A 5,618-nucleotide genomic window follows, 5' to 3' on the forward strand; every position below is an offset into this window, starting at 1 on the left:
ATCGCTCAGAAGGAAGCGACGATGGCCCATATAACACATTTTTTTATCATGCTTTAATGATAATGAATAAGTCTTAATATTACATGTAGGACAAGCCAACTTTCCCTTCATGCTCCACCTAAATAAATTCTTATACGCGGGGAAGTCAATTATTGTCCACAAGATCGTTGCATGCAATCGAAATGTCTGTCCTTCAAATTTATCATACATCTATACACATTGACTCCACAACTCATTTAACTCATTTACTAACGGTCACAAATACACATCAATGTCATTCCCGGGTGACCTGGGTCGAGGAATAAGCAATGGCATCATGAAAAATGACTCCTTCATACACAACCAAGGAGGTAAATTGTAGGGCATAAGTACCACTAGACACATACTGTATAAGCTACTCATATTACCAAACGGATTAAAACCATCACTTGCAAGACCTAGTCGAACATTGCGAGAATCTTTTACAAACCAATCATATTGCTTGTCAAAATTTTACCAGGCTTCAGAGTTCGCGGGGTGCCTCAGTGTACTATCATCATGAATGTGTTTCTCCTTATGCCATCTTATATCTTCAAATATCTTGTGAGATATAAATAATTTTTACAATCTGAGTTTCAATGGGAAGTACCTTAACACCTTTTATGGGATTTTCTTATACTTGACTTCATTATACTTCCACATAGACTCTCCATATTCTGGACACTCTTCAACATTTTCATGCTCTTTCCAATACAATACACAATCATACTAGGGTCTACTCCAATTTCGAGCTAATACATAAACACGAGCCTGTTCAAATGGATAGGCCACCCATATTATTGTCCATAGGTAATGGATAGCTTCATCATGGTCATAATGGCGGTTCCCACCTTATAAGGACCGCCACTCAACATCCGGATAGCTCCGATGCATATCCGGGTCTGCTCCATCAATTCTTAGTTAATACATAAACACGAGTCTATCCAAATGACCGGGTCACTCATATTGCTGTCCATAGGAAATGGACTACTTCATCATGATCATAACAGCGGTTCCCACCTTCTAGGGACCCTCGCTCAACATCCCAATAGTTCCGACACAAATCCGGGTATGCTCCATTAGGTGGGTCATGCTCTTTCAAAACTCAGGTGGGCTAAAGCATATAGAACAAATGGATGGATAGAAAGCATCCATTTGATTGTCAATTCACTTTGCATATTGTGGTTCACCGAGTAAAACTGCCTGACTTTTGAGAAAAAACTGCCTCACAAGTCACAAATATAAACTAACAAATCACAATAATGATTTAAGAAAAAAATATAATACATATTAAGCTAATTATAAACAATGCACAATAATGAGAAAAGCGAAGAAACAATGTAATACAATTAGTCAATTATACAATCGTTGGGATTTGGATGTCTAATTTACGGGCTTGGGGTTGGCTTCGTCATGGATTTTGAATTGTTTGGGCTGGGCCTGATGGGCTAGTCCTATTCAAAATTTTGATTTTAACGGGCTCAAACACGACCCATTGATAGTAATTTTATCCCTAGAGCATTTGTCAAACAGAGTATTGGGAGATGCTACTGTGCTTTTAGATCATTATAAGTTTCAGTGCTCTGAGTTGCAGTGGTACACTTCAACAATCTATCTGTCTAGATTTTCAAGTAGGTCCAACACACATTTCAGGTACTTAGAAATTACTTAGAATTTGCATGGCTACATATAAGTAGTTCAAATCAAACAGTCCAGTTTAGATGGATCATTCTATCTAAGGAATTGATATTTAATACTGAGAAATTACTTACAAATTGCATATACAACATACAAGTAGTTCAAATCAAACAGTCCAGTTTAGATAGATCATTCTATCTAAGGAATTAGTGTTTAATACTGAGAAATTACTATGAAATTGCATATGCAGCATATAAGTAGTTCAAATCAAACAGTGCAGTTTAGATGGATCGTTCTATCTAGGGAATTGATGTTTATGCACACTCTCATTGATTTACATGCACCCATTTTAAATTTACAGATTGTTACATCCTGTATTACATCTATACAATGTGAACTGCTTTCAAGCCAACTTCACATATCAGTCATATCAAGAATGCTCAACGGCGATTTATGAAATCATTGATCATTTCTCGAAATAAACACAAGTTTTAAGTCCTCTAAGGGAAGGATTTTGAACTAACATAGTTGAGAGAGAGAGAGAGAGAGAGAGAGAGAGAGAGATCCCACTTAAAGTAATACCTTCCATATTGCATGCTATTCCAACTGACTCTTAAAGTGTGATAGGATGGCAAAGTATTAAGAAACATCCTCAAATATCAAACCCCAAAACAATTGAGTGACAGTCCCAAACATTAAAGTTATTGAGTAATCCTAGCTTATGATTCAAATTATCGGTTATAAAATCAAACGTGCCATAACCAAAATGTAACCTTAAGAACAGGTTGGATAGCAATCAACCATCACGGTGGGCCGTAGGAAGGTTTCAACTGTGATTGTCATTATCATCTTTGCTTACTTGCAGTGTGATCCACTTGAGCTTTAGATCTAACTCATTTTTGGGCTTGTACCCTAAATTGATATGGAAAAATGGATGGAAAGTGTGGATAAAACTCATTTTTAGATCATACTCTAAAATGATATGTCCAAACGTATGGGTAGCATAGATTTAAGGCACCTACATTACAGTGGGACCCACACTCAGGGATCCACTGATTTTCTTTCAATGAAAAAAATAGAATGTAACGGCCGTTATGGGAGATGTAACAGCGGTTGTGACCCGTATCGTAAAGGTAACGGTGGTAGCCGTTATAGCCACCGTTACCATTACGGAATACCTTGGTAGAGAACATTGATATATCAGAAAACAGAATAGAAGTTAACCAGTAACAAGGCATGCTTCAATTTAAAGCGATGTAGAACTTGGAAAAGTAAAAATAATAAATATTAGCGATGGATAACGCTAAATTATGCAACCTTAATGGGAGCAACTATTGGTGAACACCATGTTATCATAAAATGACGAAAAAGAAAGGCTCATTACATTGTGAAGTTCTATTATAAATGTTGTCTCAACACAACCCTCGAAGCTTCTGTGCTACAGCCTCAACATCAAGACCATCAAGCGTCTGCCCTGTAAATATTGAAGGCCAAACATGTTAGATGAATTTACTTCCAAATGCACCCATCTAGCAAGTAATGGATACAGTCAGAAAGGCCAAAAAAGTGCATTGTTTAGTCTACCATCAATCTCAATCAGCTCATCTCCTTCATGTATGCCAGCACGAGTAGCTGGGCTTCCCTCAATACAAGACAGAACAACCTGTCACATTGTTAACAAAAAAAAAAAGTGATCAATATGCAAGAGAATGTATGACAATTATGTCAATAAAACATATATAGGCATCCCAACTGATTCCAAAACAAATTGAAGTTAACTGAAGGAATAAATATGTGGTTATTGATGGTCCATCAAATTGTAAACCATCCTGAGCTTCCAACAAGCAAAGTCCACTGGAGCCTACGGAAATGCCACCATTCTACTTGACTTTGGGAATACATCTCAACATAAATTCTAGAAAATTACTAAAGAGAAAAGGATTAGCATTGTGGGAAAAGCCATGACATACCATCCTTACCGGTTAAAGTGATATTGGTACATTACTGCTACTGGTAAAATGACACTGATCAGTTTATGCTTTCAAGAATTTCAATAGATTAATGACAAAGTGTCGATAGATGTATATCATTAATTATATTTCACTCATGTATAAAATAGTATAAGATGGATGAGTCACACACGAGAAATTAATGAAAATGGATACTAGGATTAAATGCAATTAGGAAAACCTAGGATGAGTTCTGTTACTAATAAAAGTCAATCAACTTGTAGCAAAAAAAAAGAACCAATGAAATGATTCTAGTTCAGGAAGCCGCAAGGAAAAACAAGTTCTCATCAAACTTGTTTTGCATCACATACACAATGGAGCACTTTAGTCAGTTGATCATGCGCTCCCACATTATAATTCATTTGGAAGTCTCCCACAAAATACTTTAGATGATTGTTGTTTACTAAGCATGGGCATATGGGAGTCAAGCATATGTTGTTGATGATTGGGCTAAGATCAAATACTAATTGAGCAGGCAATCTTAACAATCAGATTTCACAGTTCTAAATTTGGTGGGTTGGTGCGTTTCTCCCTCTTTCCCTCATTTTAAAAATCCAACTGTTGCGCCTATAAGTGACTTCTCACCCCCATCCCCCTGCAGGTTTTTGGTAGATTTGCCTGTAAGTGACCAACAGGATGTAAGTTACTTACAAGTGAATTTTCTCTCCCAAACACCACCTGCAAGTGACTTCCCTGTAAGTCACTTCCCACTTACCCAACTTATAGGCATCCAAATAGGCCATAAGATAACACTTTGTCAATAGTCTAAGATGCTCTAGTTGAAGAACAAGATGTCTAAGCTAGTGATCTGAAACTTCATATGTATTCCTTGAAGATATTTAAAGCATCCAAATATGAGAAAACAAAAGCCAAAGATGAACTCAATAATATGACAGTCAAAAGCACCCTTGGGGACACTCACCAGTGGGGCCCACTGTGTTTTTTCCATATGCCATCTAATCCATTTAGAAGATAGCTCCCCAAAAAACCAAGCCATTACAAGACTCAGGCAGGCCTCATCGTGTGGCTTAGAGGTCATAAACATGATTTCACAGTGTCGCCCACTTGATTTTTCGATCAGCCTGATTTCTGGACACCTGGATAACATGAGGGTGCACATGAAAAAGGATTAGATGTCATGCACACCATGGTGGGCCCCACACATCTTGTTTTGGGTTAAGCTCAAACTGTAAAGAACTGCAGCGGATCTGGTCTCTCTTTGAGAAACCCCAGCAAATGAGCCCCAAAAATTCAAAAACCTCCAAAGAGGCTGAAATGTTATCCTAGCCCTAGCATTGCTCAAAACATGGTCAAGCCATAGATTTAAGTGTTGGATTTGATGATTTGAGGCATTGCTTCATCCACTGTGGAGCCGAGCACGATAACGGTCTAGATTGCCCAAATGAACCCCAAAAATCAAAATCAAAATGAGAGAGAGAGATGCACCACTGGTCAAATAGACACATCACTGGTCAAATAGATGCACCACTGGCGTCACTCCATAGAGATTGAAAGGGGAGGGAGAGGGAGAGGGAGAGCGAGGGAACAAGAGAGGGGTTTGGGGAGAGAAAAAAGAGAGAGAAACAGAGCATAGAAACAACAAAACCCTAGAAATCCAAGGAAGCAATTGATCTAGTGAATCTTCTCCCGTAAAACTCCAAATCCAGAAAAGTAAACAAAACCATTAAAGATTCAAAAAGAGAGAGAGAACAAAAAACCATTGAGACCTTATTCGCTCACCACTCTCTCAAAACCTGGAGCAATCTCTTCACTTCAGGCAGCCTTAAGTAGAGAAGATTTCAGATAGAGAGTTTGGGTTTTGGAAGATTCGTGAGAGGAATGAGATGCTAAGAGAGAGATGGAAGGGAATCAGGGGAGTGGGGGCAGGAGAGAGAGAGGGGGGGGGGGGGAGGGAATCGGGGGGCGTAGGGGGCGGGAGAGAGAGAGGGAAGG

At 38.5% G+C, this 5,618-nt stretch overlaps 1 long non-coding RNA gene across 1 annotated transcript; it reads right to left on the reverse strand.

The window, feature by feature from the left end:
• Positions 1–2,612: 2,612 nt before the first annotated feature.
• LOC131254877 (uncharacterized) lies at positions 2,613–5,225 on the reverse strand. Its single transcript, XR_009175978.1, has 3 exons — positions 5,112–5,225; positions 3,241–3,319; positions 2,613–3,130 (listed from the first exon to the last, which is right to left on the reverse strand). It is a non-coding gene; the product is annotated as an uncharacterized LOC131254877 (long non-coding RNA).
• Positions 5,226–5,618: the final 393 nt, after the last annotated feature.

The sequence above is a fragment of the Magnolia sinica genome, chromosome 1 (genome assembly GCF_029962835.1).
Source record: "Magnolia sinica isolate HGM2019 chromosome 1, MsV1, whole genome shotgun sequence".
In the NCBI taxonomy this organism is placed as follows: domain Eukaryota; kingdom Viridiplantae; phylum Streptophyta; class Magnoliopsida; order Magnoliales; family Magnoliaceae; genus Magnolia; species Magnolia sinica.